Source organism: Desmodus rotundus, chromosome 1 (assembly GCF_022682495.2).
Source record: "Desmodus rotundus isolate HL8 chromosome 1, HLdesRot8A.1, whole genome shotgun sequence".
NCBI lineage: Eukaryota > Metazoa > Chordata > Mammalia > Chiroptera > Phyllostomidae > Desmodus > Desmodus rotundus.
In genome coordinates, this window is record NC_071387.1 from 26,559,099 (window position 1) to 26,578,679 (window position 19,581).

The 19,581-nt window shown below is 41.7% G+C and overlaps 1 protein-coding gene across 2 annotated transcripts in view; it reads right to left on the reverse strand.

Moving 5' to 3' along the window:
• Window positions 1-19,581, reverse strand: part of PLPPR1 (phospholipid phosphatase related 1) — a 229,977-nt gene that overhangs the window by 111,701 nt on the left and 98,695 nt on the right. The window lies entirely within an intron of this gene.

A 19,581-nucleotide genomic window follows, 5' to 3' on the forward strand; every position in this document is an offset into this window, starting at 1 on the left:
CCTCCCAGTTTGCGACTTGAGTACTTATTTGTTTCTGCCCTTGCTGACATTTGTACCCAGGCACTAACCTCTGACTTCCTGCTGTGACCACTCTTTGCCCTGGCTCCCTTCACTACACGGCTATTAACTACTTGGGATTACTGCGTCACTGATCCCCCTCGCTGGTTCCTTCAGCCCTGCGCCTGGGTGTGCACGTGTGTGTGCGTGTTCCAAACACAAAACACTGACAACATAACACATTCTCTCCGCTTACGAGAATGGAGAATCTGCGCAGCAGCACATCATTTCAGAGACCTCTGTCCTATTTTGAACTGCAAATGTTCTATTAGGAGTTGACTTAATTTTGGATCCTCTTTAAAAAACAAAACAACAAAGTTGAGATTTTAGATTTTTATGAAACTTCCAAGGCCAGATAAAAAGAATTTTCCGCTTCATCCCCAATTCTCTACGCAGAGGAACACTTAACGTGTGTCGGGGTTGTTTGTCTCGCCTCCCTGTGTCCTTCCCAACAGTTTTTATGGGCTGTGATATACAGAGTGCCTGAGAATGGCCAACTGTACTTTTCTTAAAGGTCATGCATTAATGTTAAGGTTTTCTAACTTGTTTTTCCTTTAACTAAGTCCTTCCTTGCCTTTTCCAGAATGACACTTGAGAATACATTTCCTTTTCATTTTGAGATGCTAACGTCGGATGTGTTGACTGAAACTTTCTCTGATCAATTTTAACATTATGTGTGACGGAGTCCATACCAGTTACAGGGCTACACTGAACACTGTTGAATGTTTCGTTACATCTACCCACAAGATGCCAATAGTAGCAACCCCCTTTGCTCCGAGTTGTGTCAACTAAAAATGTCCCCAGACACTGCCAGCGATCCCCTTCAAGGGGGGAGAGCCAACAGGGGCTGCATATGGCCCCTGGTGGAGAACCACTGATTTAGAAGGACAGAGAGCTGAGCCCCTAGAACATGAGAAACTTTGAGCTGGTGATGAACTTGCTCCACCTGGGATAAGGTCACAGTTGAGCCAAACAGGACAAACCTCTTCTGGCTTGGTGCCAAAGAGAAAATTATTGAAAATTACTGAGGTGCCTTACTGACATTTGGGGAAGTGAAGGGCATCTCAAGTTCAGAGACCATTATTGGGGTCATACCAAAGCTCCTGTAAGCGGTGGTTACTACCAGTCTGAACTCCAAAGGAAAGCAGGGATGTTTTATACGTTAGGTACTACACAGGCCCAGTCTCCAGGGCCCGTGAGCTATTTAAGAGCCTATGAAAATAAAGGAAGTGAACAGAAAGGCACCCAAACTATGCAAAACCAAATGAATAAATATGTAAGTATATACCTAAAAAATGTCAGATTTTCACAACTCCATTCATTACTAAATTAAGTGTCCATAACAATTTAATTAACTTGAAAATGACTTGTAGGTAAAATTTTCTTAATTCTAAAAATTCCTTTCCAGGGAAACTAAAATGATTGTAAATTAAATTAGTGACACAGAAAAAAAATAATAACTTCAAGAAAAAAGTTTTAAATTTTCATTTTGCCACAAAGTAAAAATTTACTATTAGATTACTCTTTATGTGTTGATTATCATATGAAACAGAGCCTCAAAAAGCCAGCACATAAAACAACCTTAAACAACCTTAAAATAGTCCTAGAGGGATTTTGCTTCCAGCCAGGAGGAAATGACTATGACTGGATTTCACGCCTGACACAACTGAAAATACAGATAACACTTGAGGCAATGAAGGGCAGCGATCCCTAAAGATGGGAACTAAAAGAAGTGAGCCCTGTGACCGCCCTGGTTTACTGCCTGGAGAGAGTCTCCGGGCCACACACAGAGAGGGGGAACTCAGAAAGGTGGCCGGTGGTCTCCCTGAGTCAAGTAGCTAGAACTGGGAATGTGGGGAGGCCAAGCAACTGGTGTTCACAAGGCAGAGCACCAGAGAACCCTGCACACAGAGCTGGGCAGCTCCACAGAGGGTCCCATGGAGACTTCAGCGCGGTACCGACAAGCACGGGAAGAAACTACCTAAGGGCCAGAGAGAATAATCGTCAGGGCTCACACAGAGCCAAGAATACTTTCTGTTCCTACCAATCCCGGCTCACCAGACAGAAGGTAGAGGACTTCAGTGTGGGTTAATTAATAACTCCAGCATGCAAATAGTTCTCAACAGGGACCACTAGTGGCAATGAGCGGTATTCCTTGCAGAGTATTCTTTTCTCCCCATCTGATCTGATACAGAATACTGAGTATTTACTGAGATTCTGGGCCACCAAGCACTGCACTTTTCCCTGGTGTCAGGGGACTCTGGGAGAAAAATGTGACAACACAATCTGTCCTCAGGCCATGTCAAAATGCCTTTGACATGAGTTTTACAACATTCACCATGGTAAAACTTTCTATAAGTCCATGCTTCAGAATTAGGTGGTGTAAGATTGAAATGAGATGATGCCTAGAATGGGGAAACAATGAAGCTTAATTTCTACGTGACCCAAGTCTTATTTGGTGGTAAGGTGGAGGTAGGGGATTTCAGTAGAAAAGGGAAAATTAAAAGGTAAGAAAAACTGAGTTGTGAGAGTTACATTTTATGTAAAATAAAATATATTAAAAATATGTAATGAGTTATCCAGAACCCCCAAATCCATCGTTAGCACAGGTGAACCAGGCAGTCACCTCCTGCGTGACACGGAGCACCCCTCACTGTTCTGGATCATTTCTATTCAGCACATTATCTCTAAGCAGGATCACGGTTTGCGTTTAATTTCTCTGACACTGGAAATCCCTTTTTTTTTTTTTAAAGCAACAAAGACATTAAGGGATAAGAACAAATTAAATGGGATTGTAGATGAGTACAAAACAGATTTCATCATGAGATGGCATGGGATTTACGACGGTGCTACTGAGGCTTTCAAGAGAAATACATGGCTTTGTTAAGTTTTAGAGATGCTTTTCAAAGCTTGTAAAGAATGACAATGTGAAACCCATGTCTGATAGGAGGGTGGCATTGGCACTCCTTTTTACTCTAATCTGTCCCCCTCCACAGTGTCTCATAGCTAAATCCATGGTCCGGTCCTTGAACTAGCCCACATTAAGGCAGTGAGATATAAAGGGCATAAAACCCACAATCCAGGGAAATCCAGAATTGAGTCAAATCTCCACAACATACACAGGACCCAGGGCCCTGTGAGGATACCTGGGCTCCTACCTTGTTCGTGAGTGGCTTTTTAGAGCCAAGAATCATTGCTGGTTCCCTCAGGGCTCCCATCCTGGTCCTTGTGACCAGTCAGTAGCTTTGTCCCTACTGATTAAGTCTAATGAACCCCTCTCATAAAACCCCAGTCTCCCACTGAGCCTGCACTGCTGTCTGGACCTCACTCAGAGACTAAGGTTCAGCTTTCCCATTTACCTCTGGGAGTCCTTCCAGCACAGAGCATGCCTGGCTCACACTTCTGCCCTGAGCCTGACCAGACAGTCTGCGAGATGGCCATTTTGCCTCTTGTCTTGTCACTTGAGTATTACTTGATGTCTGGGTCCCTGCTGCTGGGTCTCTCAGAACTGAGACAGAATGTCACCTGGCTAATGTCTAAGCTTGCGATAATTTTTGACCCTCTTAAACCTCCCCAGTCTCATTTCATGGCAATCACCACCCCCTGCCCACTCCCAATCTTCCTGTATTTCAGCCAGTCACTGAGTTTGTGCAACATGCCAAGCTCTTCGTCACATCCGGGCCCTCTCGCTTGCGCCTCCTTGCGTACTCTTCCTGCCTCCGTATTTGCCTAGCAAATGTCTGCCCCTCCTTCAGGTCTGCAGTTAAACACCGTTTTCAGTGGGAAAGTTTCCTTAACTGCCTGACTAGTTCCTATCTCTCCATTATATAACTTCATCATCCTCCTTCATAATGTTTATTGTGTAATCGCTCAATATCTGTTCCTTTTCTAGAATGGCAGGCAGCTTTGCTCCACGTGGCCAGGGTCATGTTTATCTTGCTCAGCACTGTAATCTTAGCACCTTGCATGGTACCCAGCACAGAGCAGGTGACAGATGTTGGCACTAACATTGAGCTTAATCTGCTTAGCTCCATTGTTCCATATCACACTTGCCCTGGGTGGGTCAGTTCCTTAGATCCCAGCCCAGTCCTAATCTAGGTCTTGGGTCAGTCCTTTCTGCTTACTCCAGCCAGGTAAGATCCACTGTACTTTGGACCCAAACAACAATGAAAAATAAAGTGTTAGGAAGGCCTAGAAATCAAAATGTAAACCAGAACAAATTTCAGAATGTAAAATTGAAAGGTGAAATTATTCCACTGAATTCTACCTCTGGTTCTTTTTGATTGTTAAAAATAAAGTTTAGATTGCTGTTTTAAAAGATATGTTCCTTTATTAAACATAACGGAAGCTAAAGTAAAGTGGGGAAAAAATATCTAAGTCTACTTAAAAGTAAGCTTTCTCTGTTAGAGACTAGTCTTTTCAAAGCAACACAGAGCAGAACAATGCTGCTCAACGCAAAGGTCAGCAGATGGCCTGATGCTGGGAAGCAAACCGAGAGCATGCTGTTGTCTAAATGGCTGATGGGAAGACGTACCTGAGATCATCCTATGGGCCACCACCAGGAGAAGTGCTTAATAGGGAAAACATGCCCAGACAGGCAGAGCATTGTCCCATTTTTTAAATTGTTGATATTGGTTACCCCTAATTTTCTACCAGGAGAAAAAAGCCACAACTGGAAGAAGTAGCAGGGCACAAAGAGCTTTTCTGAATTAAAACATAGTTAAGGTTTCCTTCCATAAAATCAAAGGCTGGGAGGAAATGAGGTTGTGGTGCTCGGTTAAACTGAAACCTTGATGCCCTGAAGCAAGAACAAGAACAACACATAAGACACAGGACACAGGGACACGCATGCACGCACCTGCCCCAGAAGGGCACAGACACCAGGTAAGTTCCAAGGAAAGTTGTGCTCAGCTTCAAGTCTGGGGAGAAAATAGGCAGAGAATATGCCGCCATTGCTCTCAGTTGAAAAGCAGTGAATGTGATCCTTAAACATACTTGAGTATTTGCATTCTCTTGCATCTGGCTCTGATCATAAAATTCCAAATATAATTTCCAAAGTGACTGCAGTTATCAACAACAAACTTTACAATGATGTCGTCACCATGATCTATGCTGTAGCACTAAGCAGATTAAAGGTAAAGATTCTCCTCCTTTCCTTTGGCTTACGAATGTCAGACCGGTGGTGGTAGGTGAGTACTGGAGTTAGGGAGACTTATTGAGGACCACTATCATCTAGGTGAGAAGTGATTAGACCCATGCAGCAGCTGGCTTCAATCCAGTTTTTGTATTTTTGAGACAAGTGGAGAGAAGTGATAGAGGAGAGCCCCTGATTAAACCTGGCCCCTCTGAAACAGCCTAGAAAGGGAATTTATCTTATTAAGGTCAGAGGGGCCAGTCTGCCTTTTCAGACTTCTTAGTCATTGGCTCTTCTACATTTCCCTTTGAAACCTCATCTGGTCCTCATCTCCAGGGCCACGGTTGTTTCTAATGACCCAAGAGATGGGATCACTAATTAAGTGGAGAGGGGAAAAAACCACACACACACAAACAAAAGATCAATAGAGGGTGAGAAATCGCTGGAGAAGAAACACATCCATAGAGTAGAATTCTAAAGAAAATGTACAGGAGGTCCTTTAGCGGGTGGTGGTTCCAGGATATTAGACAGCCTTTTATGGCCTTGCCTTCAGGGATGCATTTCACAAGCTGTTCTGCGCAGTGGGGAGGCTGTGATACTGTCATTCTGCCAGGCAAGGCTGCATTTTCCAATTTAAAGCTAAGCTGCCCAGGAGCCAAGTTGTTTGTTTTTGAGAAGAGAGGAGAAAAGAGGAGAAGGGAGGAGAAGAGAGAAGAACAGTGGAGAGGAGAGGAGAGGAGAGAAGAGAATAAAGGAGAGGAGAGGAGAAAGGAGGAGAGGAGAAGAGAGAAGAAAGGAGAGGAGAGAGGAGAGGAGAAAGGAGGAGAGGAGAAGAGAGAAGAAAGGAGAGGAGAGGAGAAAGGAGGAGAGGAGAAGAGAGAAGAAAGGAGAGGAGAGAGGAGAGGAGAAAGGAGGAGAGGAGAGAAGAGAGGAGAGAGGAGAGGAGCGGAGCCATGAGTTGAGATACCAATCTATCCTCATGTCAACTCTCTGGAACAGAGTAGGTTTGTTTTAGTCATTAGATTCCTGGTCCTTGGGCTCCCTCAGGAATCCCTGCCAGGAAGTCCCTGTGTCCTCATGATAGATTAATTAATTAGCTCTGCTGGGTACTCCTGGGGTCTCACAAGAGATAGGAAAAAGAAGTGAGAGAAATTCCCTTTCTCCATGAGTGGCTTCAGAGAAGGGTTCCGACAACACTTGTGCCAGCCTGGCTTTGCCTGTGCAGCTGTGCAATCACGGGAGGATTGCATGTATTCTGTGATGGAGGCAAACTTAGAATTTTGAGTGAGTATAATAATAATAATGGCAATATGGCCCACTCGTCTGTTTGATAAACATGCATGGAGCTTACTATTCCATGCCAGCTTTATACAAAATTAGAGCTTTATAGTTATAGTTTTTATGTTTATCATAGCACTTCTTGAATTAATTTGCACATGGTATGGAGATACGCTGACCATTCTCTTTAATATCACAACCTGCTTCCCTCATCTAGCATTTCTGATCTTACTCTACATGTTTCTTTTACCTATACCTCTTGTGATCCAAGATACTTTATGACTCATTATATTTATTTTATTATATTTTTCTAGTTGCCAGAATGTAAGTTTCACAACTCCGTGCCTATTTTGTTCACCAAAGGGGTTGCGAAGGGGTTGAGAGGGTGGTGGGAACTGGATCGCTGGCCAAGGGGGACAGCACATGGGAAGTACCTGAAATAAGACAAAGTGTGGCCATGTGGCTGAAATGCGAAGAGCACCGGCAATGGGACAGGAATGAGGCTGGAGAAGAAAGGTCCCAGGTGATACAGGGCCAAATAGGCCATTTTAAAAAGTTTGGAATTAGTTCTCTAAGAATACTAGTAAACTATTAAAAGGTTTTAAGAAGAAAACTGCTACGCCCTGATTTGCTTTTACAAAAGATTGTTCAGGATATAGAGAGTGGCTTGGAACAGTGGGACAAGAATAAATGGTCCTTTTTGTCCCTTTCCAGAGTTCAGGATGTCGAGGCGAGGACGTGGTGGGTCCTCGGTGCGAAATTCCAGATTTCCCTGGGATCTTTAGATAGGAGCTGTGATCGACTGTGCTGACAACACAGGACCCCAAAATCTGTGTATCACCTCTGTGAAGGGGGTCAAGGGACACCTGAACAGACTTCCTGCTGCTGGTGTGGGTGACATGGTGATGGCCACAGGCCAAAAGGCACCCCAGATCTCAGAAAGAAGGTACATCCAGCAGTGGTAATTTGACAGCAAAGTTCATACCAGAGGAAGGATGGCATGTTTCTTTATTTTGAAGATACCGTGGGTGTCATAGTAAACAATAAATGTGAGATGACAGGTTCTACCATCTCATGACCAGATGCAAAGGAGTGTGCAGATTTGTAGCCAACGCTGGATGCAATTTGTAAAATGCATACACACGTGCACACATACATTAAAATTTATATCTACCCCCACCAGCCCCCAAAAAGTGAATATGATGATGAGGTGGCCAGTTGAAGGGTGCTGTGATCATCTAGACAAGAGGAGAAGGTGGCTTGGGGTAAGGATAAAGCAACAGAGATAGACAGGTGAGTGAGTTCTGGGGGTAATTAGAAGAGGCCCTGGCCGGGCAGGTCAGTTGGTTAGAGCGTCATCCCAATATGCCAAGATCGTGGGTTTGATCCTCGGTCAGGGCACATACGAGAATCAAACAATGAATGCATAAACAAGTGGAACAACAAACCCATGTTTCTCTCTCTACAAAAAAAAAAAGATAATTATAAGAGCAAATAAGATTTAGTAGCTGATTAAAGTGGGAGTGGTGGGAATGTTAAAATGACTTCTTTTTAAATCCCTCAAACTAAAACATCTGTGTGTGTGTGTGTGTGTGTGTGTGTGCTCGCCGTCTCCAGTAGTGATGAGGTGATAAAAGCTTTCTGTTTACTCTGTTAAATCAGTGCAGCCTCCTTCCTGTTCAGTGTTTCCTCTTGAATCCCAATTGTGTCCTCTCAGCACCAGCTTCCTCTGGCCCACAATCCGGCACAGCATGAAACACACTGTTCTTGAAAATCAACTCAAGGTATTGTCTTTTCAAATAGTACCATGCTTAAAGAAAAACAAACAAAAACTCAATATACCTTATTATAAATGTAGTCCCCTGCTAAGTTGAGGTCCCTAAATACACATGAATGCCTTTCCTTATTTCCTTTTTGCCTTTCCAATCTCCACACATCCTAAAAGCACAGTTCAGTACCTGCCTCTGGCAGGAAGCCTTCTTAGTTCAGTTAGTCAGTCATTTGTAATAATCGTGCTTCGATCTACCAATAACCACACAGCTTACTAGCTGAACCATTGATGGGGTGTTTAATCACAGGCAATGTGAGGACATCAATGAAAGGATGAGGTAAGGCACTCTCTTAGCCTCTTTCCAGTCTATGGTTTCCCATCTGCGCTCTCATTTTATCTTTCAGCCAAACTCCATAGTTCTTGGTTAACTTTCCTTGGGTGAGTGCACTGTATTTCCTTCCGGACTGTACACTGCATGACCGAGTTGACTTGTAAGTCTCTGCGTCTCTCTCAGCATCCAGCACAGTGCTAAATGACAACATTGGTGAATATTTACAATTGTTCCAAGGAGAACGGTGGAAGAAGTGATTAAAGTTTGTCTTAGCTTCAACACCCTCTCCTTGCTCCTCACCTCTGCAATAATGTCCTTTCTCTCCGTACTATGCTAGCTTGTAACCTACAGAGTGAAACCCGGCCAGGTTCACCAACAACCTATGCAGCAGCCTGATGTCACAAAATGCCACCAGAATGGCAGGATTTCCTCCCTGGCTCAGCCGCAAACCTTATTGCAGGAATAAATGTCACTTTGCATCTCCATGGAAAAGCCCCAGTTTATGGACTTGAGCACTGGTTTGGAGTCTGACAGGCGTGGATCTGGACCCAGGTGACAACAAGTACATAATTTAGATTAAGTCCCTGTGCCTGGCTGTGTTTGTCTGTGCCTTTGTCTTATTGTGGTTGTACTAGGGTCACCACTATAAGGGGTAAATTACCCAATGTGCATGGTGTTTACCATATGCCAGGCAATCTGTAAACTTTTGTTGAATAGAAGTTCTTTTTTAAAAAAATTATTTATTGATTTTAAAGAGAATGAAGAAGGGTGGGGAGAGAGAGACATCAATCTGTTGTTCCACTTATTTATGCACTCATTGGTTGCTTCCTGTTTGTGCCCTGACAGGAGATCGAACCTGAAACCTTAGCATATTGGGAGGACACTCTTACCAACTGAGCTACCCAGCCAGCGCCTGGAAGTTCCTCATGCTCATCACTTGCAGTTCTATTTCCCACTTTTCCCTTCAATGTCCAGACACCACCAATTAGGGAAACACTACTGTACAATTCTGCTTAATAAGAAGGGACTGTTTTTAAAACTTATTAAACATCTCCTTATTCACCCAGATAAAAAGATTATTAATTATTGAACATTGCTAATTCCCAGGACACCTAATTTGTTCACGTCAACTTTCAGAAAAGCTTCAGATTTGGATATGAGTTAATTTCACAATTTTTTTTTTTCTGCTCAGAAGAGAAACCAGAAGGCAATCAAGCAGGTGCAGCCTACATTTCAGCCAGCAGGGCTTTATAAGGAAGAAATTCATTCCTGAGATTGAAGGAGAAATATAGATAATAAGATAAGGGGAGCAATGAATGAAACAGCAAAATAAAATAAAATAAAATAAAATGTGGGTTCTGCCTAAAGCTCTTAATTGACTACCTTCCCCACAACACAGACCAAACCCATCTGGGCAACGCAAAAATAAAAAGAGCATGCAGAGCTCAGTGATAGGTCAAGCCCCAAAAGATGTTAGGAGCCCCCCTGAAACAAGAACCAAAAGTAATGGTGATGTTAAAGCTAGAATGCCCTAAACATAATAAGTAAGACATCCAATTTCCTTGAGTTTAGCACATCATGCTAAGACAACTTTGCCACAAAAGCTCTAAAAAAGGGAGAGAACGCTGCAGAGATGTGTACAAATGCTGTCGGCACAAAACTCACAAGTTCTTCCCTAGGTAAATAAAGTCAGTCACAGAATTATTTGCTTTGCTCTTGGAAAGTCAGGTACTTTTGTCACTGATTTGTGGATGAGCTCAGACTGTCTCTAGCCAAAGCATTTTATTTAAGGCCTTCATAGTAACCCAATCTGAGTGTAGTTCAAAATTTTGCATCAATTTTGTGTGGAGACCAAGGCAGGGCAGGAGCTATTCCTGCTGTTCGGGGTGAAGATAAAGCACTGCCAGGCTGTGTTTAATCATGCAGACACACCTGGTTGAAAAGTGACAGCTGCAGCAGCAGGAAGATTGTTTCCTGGAGACCCAGGACCCTGGGGTACAATATGCACTAACTCATTACCTTTCCATGACAGAAATTCTGGATATTCTCTTATCCTCATTTTATAGCTGTGGATACTGACGCTCAGGTTAAGTAACTTACCTTAGGTGGTACCAGACTAAAAGTATTGAAGCTAGAACATAAACTAGGCCCCCTGGCCCCAAACTCCACTGAGTACCACTCCACCATGCTAGCTCCTCACTCTACACGATGCTGGCCCAGGATCACCAAGTTATTGATATTTGGGGATAGGAATAGTAAAATATTTTCCCTAAGTGAATGCTATGAATCAAATATCCACAACAATGGAGTCTCGGGGTAGGAAACTATCCCATGAGTCATCGAGTCCAAGGCCTTGTCCTGTGGTTAGAATTTCAGAAAAGGACTTTTACACAGTTTGAAATAAAGTAATAATTTTCTAGAAACACAAAAGATCTTGGGGTTTGGGAAAATACCCTTACAAGGCACTATTTTCTCCTCCTTTTAATAAATAACATACATATTTTGAATGCCTGCCATGTGCCAGGCAGTGCTAGGTACTCCAGCACTGCCTTAAGAATCCCCACGATAATTGTATACAGCAGGTGCTACTATTCACGTCCCCATGTGACACATAAGGAAACAGATGAAACAGACTTGGCATGGTTGCACAACCTGCCCTAGGTCACACAATAAGGAAGCCTTAGGACAGAGATTCACACCCAGTGGATTACTGTAGTCTTCAAGGGATGTGGAGACACAGTGAAATAGAGAAATAAACCTAATGAGGTCCTACTATTCTCTGGCTTGATATCGGTAGACAGTTATTTGCTAGTTATTGGAGAGATATCCAATAATCCAATACTCTCTTTAGTCTAAGGCATGCCTAATTTCTCCTTGGTTTCCTAGAGCCAGGGCATCTAGGGAAACTGAGGTAACACGCTAACTACCAAGTCTTGAGCCTGTATCTGAACATATGCTGGGAAGGAAAATGCTCTTGCAGCTTGTTCCATGTAGGAGCAGCTCTGATGGCCAGAAAATCATACTTATATGCAGCTGATGATGCAATTCGGGTAGGTTCCTCCCACTTGTATCTCTTGTAGGTCAAAAAATCATGACATTATCAGAAGCAAAGAGGTTTAATGCTATTCACTGAAGCACAAGTGATCTTGAAGGAAATTGAGAGATTCTTTTTCAAGGACAGCTTTAATAGCTGAAGGGGAATAATGGTTTATAGCCAGTCAACCATTCAGCTACAGGGAACTTGTCACGCTGAAGTGGTTAAAGTTTTTAAAAAACATTTCAATGACATTTGAATGCACATAAGAAGTTAGAGTGAACAAGGAAGCTAAAGACTTTTTCTTTTAGAAATCACATCTGCATTTAACTTGAAATTCTTTCCAGTCCTATGATTTCTGCATAAATATTTATGGAATCCTGATGGCTAATTACATTATAAGCCTTTCATCCAGGAATTTGTCCAAATTTATGCTCTCCATGAAACTTGAGCTCTTTGCTGATCTTGGTTTAGTCCATATTAAATAAGCATTTGTTTTAACAGCCTTAAAGGCTGCATTTTAAATTCTCACATTTGTTATGCATATTACATCATGAAATTTATAATCCTTACTTTGGGACAAAAGTTTAAAGACTCAAAGCCCACGATAATGTGGGTTTCTTGTGTGAACGCTTTCATTTCGATCAAAGAGTAGTAATAACGTACCAAACACCCCAGAACGAGGAGGGCAGAAAGCACGAATGGCCGCCTCATATCGTCAGCCAGGCAGCCTTTTCTACAGATGCCTTCAGGTTGGCCCATGACCACCCTTAGCAACCCTATCTAACTGTGAAAGAAACTAAGGAGTAGAAAGGCTAGGAAGCCTGTTCTATTAGGAAGCCTAGTAGAAAGGCTAGGAAGTTGTTGCACACAGCAACTCAGTAAAAGTACTTCTCAAGCCAGATTCTCAGGTACAACACCACCTCTTCAGTCACAGAGGAAGGGCAGCTCACAAGTACCCGGAGGAGAACAAACCACTCTCTTTGTTCTAACCCCTTTCTGGAAGCCCAAGGTCTCCTCAGGTTCACCTTTAGGAATCCAATAGGTAGCAGGAAGCCTTTTCATCTACACTTAGCAACCTCACTCCAACTTTCTCTCTCCCAAGGCAATGCTATCACCATCATGAAATTTTTCTAGAATAGAAAGACCTGCATTTTGTTCTGGTTCCATGCTGTCATAATAAGCAAAATAATTCCTCTTTGTGGAAGAATCTTAAATTATAGTCTTAAGGGTCTGGCTCTCAGGGTCTAGATTCCTGGAAAGTGAGGTGCAAAGCTCAATTATTCACTCAGAACATGACGGCTGTTCGTTGGAACCCCCTCAGTCCCTGCCAATGCCCTCTTTCTATCTGCATATCTTTCCTGTGACTTGAAAGTGGTCACTTTATCGTGCTCACCTCCTGGGAGTCCTTGTTCTCTTGCACTATAACTCTGACTCACCACCTCTTCCCATTGCTCTCTTTTAGCCTTTCTCTTTTGTTCCACAAACCATTATTTCTTCATAGAAACTTTAAAATATATAAAGCAATTTATGTGTTGAGTTTAAAAGGTCAGATAAAATTATAAGCTTATGACCCACCAGCAGCAGTCTCCCATTCCCTCCCTCCTCAGCTCCGCGTCCTGCTCTTTAGAGGCAAGCACTTTGAAATATTTCACTTCTTTCTTCTCATGTTGAGTAACCAGATTCAAACATCAAAGGGGAAATAAAGTGATTAGTATCATCATGGAGAGGAAAAGTCACTTTCAGTTTGATCAAAACTCTAGAGAGGACAGTCCAGAAAAAATAATTAAACTACTGTAGCCTAATGATCCCTCAAATCTTTCACACCAAGACAACTCAAAATAAGGTGAATTGGAGATCGATGCCTGTAGTTAAGTCTCTATAATGAGAGCCCAAATATTCTTAAGCATATGACATATCTTAAGGCTATGAATTCTGTGGCGGGGTGGGGAGGCAGGGGTGCACCTTCAATTTCACTCCTTAGAGAGTTAGACTACCTGATTGATGATTTTTAATTTCTATGTATTTAGTCACATAAACTTGATTTTTTCACAGTGAGATTTCATTTCCAGGTGTTCCTGAAAGATCAGTTATGAGAAATCAAATAAGACTTTCTACTTCTATTGAAAGTGGAATCAGGCACCATTAAGATGATCGATTATATATCTAAGGTGAGAAAAAGGTCTTTATCTTATAGACTCCTATTCAGACACACATTTAACTCTTAAAATTGAGGTTATATGACAAAGATATGAACTAAATTTAGCATACACACTTCTATTCCATGAGAGGTAAGGGAGAGTCCATTCAATCCCACACTTTTTATTTTTTTAATTATTTTATTATTGTTCAATTACACTTGTCTGCATTTTCTCCCTACCCCTCTACCCCACCCTAGCCAAGCCCACCTCCCTCCCCTGCTTCCACTCTCCCCTTCGTTTTACTTGTATTTACTCTTCCAAGCAATAGAAGAGGTTGCTGCGAGCACACATCCCTTGAGCCTTCCTACCTCATTCCATCTGGCCAAACCCCCAATTCTGCTGTCTCTACATCTCTTTGCCTGGGGACATTTTACTCAAAGCAGAGGATAATGGCTCGGCTGCCGCAATGCAGGCTGAAAAGTGCCAGAGAATTAAAAATCTTGGGCCCAGACCTTTTTATCTTAACTTTGCCTGAAGGACTTCCTGTGGTAGATTGGACTTTGGCCATAATGTTATTTACAACTGGAGAACCTTTCTATCAGATTTCAATTTGGCTGTTTGGAGTGGGGTATTTATCTGAGTGGAGCCCCCCCCCTTTACTTTGATCGTCAGCAAGGTTTGAGAACCACTGCATTTTTCAAATCAAAGTTTTTTAAAAATATAAGTATATTGACTATGTCTTCAGTAAGAGCAAGATGGATGCTGTGATTGTTAACATCATGGCTTGTAACTAAACTCGAAATCTTTCAATACTGTTCAGCGCACTGTTTACTCAGTTATTCAATATTTACTCATCTCCTATTGTGTTCCTGACCTACATGCTGGGGACATAACGATGGATAATATCCATCTCGGTCTTGGAGAAGCTTTGGCTGAAGGAGAGGCAGATAAACAGATAAATCACAATGTAACGTGAAATATAATATAAAAATGCTTTATCACACATCATGATAGCACAAATTGCTATAGGAGAAAACTGGACATTGAATAACCCTTAATTCATTCATTTATTGCCATAACACTTAATAGAGCCAGGCCCTGTACTTTTATTCTCAAAATACATTGGATTTATTGTAACAAAGCAATATGTGCTCATTTCAAAAGAAAACAAAAAAAGCTCTTGGAAGCAGTCTTCAGCCAATGGCTGATGGTAGCTGGAGTGAAATGTCCCAGCTCTCCCATCCCTCAGATGAGAACATTCTGAGACAAGCATTTTACACTGTTTCCCAGCCTGTCCCTCTGGGACTGAACTCCAGTCACCCAGTGCTGCTGGCTTGAGAGTTTATCCTTTACTGCTATCTTCCTTTGAGGCTCACTTTCTCATTCCCCCATTGGTATTGCCTACGCTTCCTAAAGAAACTACTTGTACTTGCCCTCTTGTTGAAACCAGAAAAGTCAGCATTTGTGCTGCCTGTCATTACAAAAACCAGTAAGAAAAAAGGATTGAATTTTTATGGGTACTTTACTCAGATGGCTGGCGATCTAAGAAGACTTGGATGATACACCCTCAAAAACTGTCTTAACATCTCATTTCAAACCAAACTTTTTATAAGGAGAAGAAAGGGTGGGTAAGGGGTTTGGAAAAAGGTTGATTGGATAACAGTTGCAGAGCAGCTGCATTTGCCTAGTACTTCTTTATCTGTTGATCAACAATTCTTTATCTGCATCACAGGCATTCCCTCCCTGGAACAAAATGGCTCAGCCACAGTTTCCCTGGCTTGCAGACCCCCAGGGGCACAAAGGTTGAATTGCTTGTTGAGTCATGTGGGTGGGTTGTATATTCCAGTTCCTGGAATAACAATTTTCCACATGCATTAGTCACTTAAGCCAATCAACTAAGGCTAAAATCTTTAACTCTTGAGTTACAACTTTCCACAGGCATTAATCACTTAAGCCTATCATCTAAAGCTAATATCTTTTAATTCTTGAGTTACAGTCTTAATCACTTAAGCCAATCAACTAAGGCTAAAATCTTTAACTCTGGAAGTCCCCAACCATTGTCTCACAAGGTGTTTCTAGGATAAAGGCCAGTTCCTTCACTTGAATTCTGGTCCTGTCATCTCCCATCTCATTCTCTCCTCCACCGACTTCCTCTTCTTCCTAGGAATCAATCTCCTCTCACTCCCAGAAGGAAGCCTCTTGTATCCCTTTCTAGCTATTTTCCTAATTCCCCCTCTCCTTTCCTTTTAATCCAGTCTAAAGAGTGCTCTCTATATTGTAGATTTTCTCATCTTTACCAGTTGCAATCTGGCTTTTTATACATCATCTCTCTATTGAAGCTCTTTTCACCAGATGTCAAGTGATTTTCTAATGCCAAACCTAACCATTTTCTGCCCCTACTTTACTCTTAGAGTAAATGCTAAGGTTTGAGAACCTTAATTTCTCTACATTGCCAAAACCACCTTCTTTAAATTTCATTTCTCTTGACTTTTGTGACATCACTCTCTTGATCGTCCTCTTATATTTCTGACTATTCCTTTGCAACCTGCTTTGTTGGATTCGATTCTTGTGCAACCATTCTATTTAAATATTGATGCTCCCTAGGATTCTTTTCTCAGAATTCTCTTTTCACCACACATGCTCTTCCTGGGCAGTTTCATTTATAATCGTGGCTTTAACCACCACAATATGCTAACAATGCTCAGCTTGAGGACTGACCACTCTTCTGAATTTAGACTCATATTGATCAACCCATTGGGCATATTTACTAAACGTTCACGGGAATCTAAATTTCATACATCTAAGGCTGAACTCACCAAATTTTAGCCCTGATCTCCTATAATCTGTACCCCACTCAGTGAGACCTTCATGTGCTCACCCACCCATCCTTTCTCAGGGATCATGACCTAGCTATTGATGAGTCCTGGGAATTTTACCTCCTAAATATTTCAAATTATTTTCTCCCTTCCTTCTTCATTATCACCAAAAAATTAAGTGAAGTTGGGACCAAAAAGTATACATTGGATTAGATATTTAGATTTTGGCATTTCAACATTGTCATTATACTCTTCCTCATTAGCTCCCACACACGGTATCATAAACTCCTATTTAGGTTCCTTATCTCCACACTTTATTTTACCTACCAGTCCACCCTGAACACTGCCACCAAATGATCTTTCTGTAATAGGTGGGACCAGGCCAATATCAGGCTCATCAACATGTAAGCTTCTTTATATATGTCATATGACCTTTATTATCTTAAAGGCTATGGCTTGTCAATCAGAATCACTTATAGTTGTTTGTAAATACTACCCAGTGGTCCTCTTTGTTTTTGAACTCTAGTTATCACCTTTTGTCTGGAAAACCTTTTTCTGTCTGTGCCTATTGACATCTTATTTATTCACCAAAATCTATTAAAACCTTTGTCAGGTGTTTTCTAAGGGTCTTCATTGACTGTGTGAGACAGAATTAATCATTAAGTCTGTGTGTGTCATTCCAAGTTCTATTTTGCTCCTGTGGTTATTTCTTTTACAAGGTGGCAAACCCCTCCACCCACAACAGACCCAGAGACCCTGTCGGATGCTAATAGTAGTGCCTGTCTGCTACTCTGCAGCACTTTTTATGTACTTGCCCTTAGTTTACCATAGATGTTCTGAATTTCCATCTTCCCTTCTAGCCTATACAGTCCAAGAGGGAAGGTCAGTGTCTGTTTTGTTCATTGCTATAATCCCCGTACCAGACATTGTTTCTGTCATTGGAAGCGTTCATTAAATATTTGTGGACTAATTGACTTACTCTTCAAAGTCAGAGCCTACATTTTGTTCATCTCCTTCCCACAGTTCAAAAACAGTGCCCGGAATAGATACCAATAAATATTTAAACTGAATGTCAGTCACCCTATCCAAACATCATGAGGAACAAGCAAATCGTATTTTCTGAGAGTTAGGAAATCTCATCTTTTTCTTTGCATAATTTCACATGTCTCCCTGGCTCATGATTTTGTCCATGTTGTCACATCAAGAAGTCCAGTGATGAGTTAGACCAGGGGTAGGAAGCAGATTGCTTTTGTCATGCCATCTTGAATAAATTTAAAATAGAGGCGTTAAGTTTTGTGTTGGGAAAGACCCTGAGGCCAGGTTTGAGTTCAGTAGGAAGTGTACAGTGATGACTTATCATTCATTCATGGACTCAGCAAGAGAATAGCATAGGCACTCTGTAACTGCTATCCCTTTGTTAACCAAGGTGGGGGCGGGGAGGGGTGACAAATAATACAGCCCCACCAAAGGCTTCACTGGTACATGGTCAAGCATTCATCTACAATGTCCCAGAACCTGACAATTAGCTAGCTGATCACGTGTTAGGATGTTGCTCTGTTCTTCGGTCTGATTGTATAACATCTTCAAGCAACAAATCCTTAACTCATTTCTGCAATAGCTGATAACTTCACCTGCTTAAAAACATTAACATTTTTCTTTTAAAATTATTTGAAACCAAATAAATAAAAAGGCCTTTGGTTATTCTGGCCAGTAAGTTTCTTAGGATGACTTAGATTTTCAAGAATCTGTTCTATGGTGAATATTACCAACTTATACTTAAATACATGTACTGTCCCATCCATTATTCCATCTGAGAAGGGTTCCAAAGAATCACATAGCCAACTCATGGTGGTAACAAATGCCAATTACTTCGGTGTTATCTAATCATACAATATTTTCTATTAGCCACACATGGCTTTCTTCTCATCTGACTTGACCTTTCAAAACATACCTCTCAAAAATATTTTCATTTTACTCTATTCTCTCAAATACTACACACAAAAGATATTAAGGAGAACAACTGCATTTAATTGGAAATGGCAATGCTGCCCCAGCTATGAAGCACAGCTGACCAATACGTGGAATCTGTATGCCTGAGAGTGAACACAAACTCCTCAGAACTCTAACAGGAAGCAGATTTCAACAGGAAGCAGATTTCACCAAGTGCCAGAGCTACTGCCCTGAGGCCTGATGAAAAGTCCTTTTGTTTGAAGCAATGAGATCTGGGGCACAGGCAGGTCATAAAAGGAGCAGGTCGTAGCCCTCCAGATCTGCAGGGAGTGGGTTCTGAAGAGGAACTAGAGCGGAGTGGCTCTTTCTGTGGTCCACAGAATAACCATCTCGTTGACAGACTGTCCGAAGAGCAGGGTGATGGACGGATAAGAGGCAGCCGTCCTTAGACCGTGGCACTGAGACCTCTGACCTGGAGGTTGGACTAGAACCACTCCAACTTTCCGAATGACAGAAATTAAAATTCGGCGCCTGAGAGTAACACAAATAAACACAAAACATAACAAATATTGTGAAAATATGTTTGAAACAAGGCTTACCCAAAACCAAGTGGAATGCTCCAACTTAATAGCCCTTATTCACTCCTCTCTGAAGCTAATTCTTCTGAAACTAGCAGCCCAAGTCAAGGATAACTAGCAATCAAAAAGGCACCAACTTGAGACCTATGCCTAAAAACTACAAAACTGAAGCAAGCAGATTAAACAAAACTGAAACCCCAAAAGAGCAGAAAAATGACAAAAATTTGATTAAGACCATTTAACAGAAAAAGAACAACCCAATAAAAAACAAAGCATTCAGAACAAATTTAATAGACACAAACATATTACAGGAGCTGTAGAGAGAGCTTAAAGAAGAAATACAGGATCTCAAATAGGCAATTATTACTGAGATTATAGAAGGAGAAAAAAACGTGAATTGATAATGATCAAGGAAGAAGTTCAAAAAAGTGAAAGCATCACAAGTAAAAGCCTCATTAAAAGCACAATTATAAACACAATGGAAAACAGAG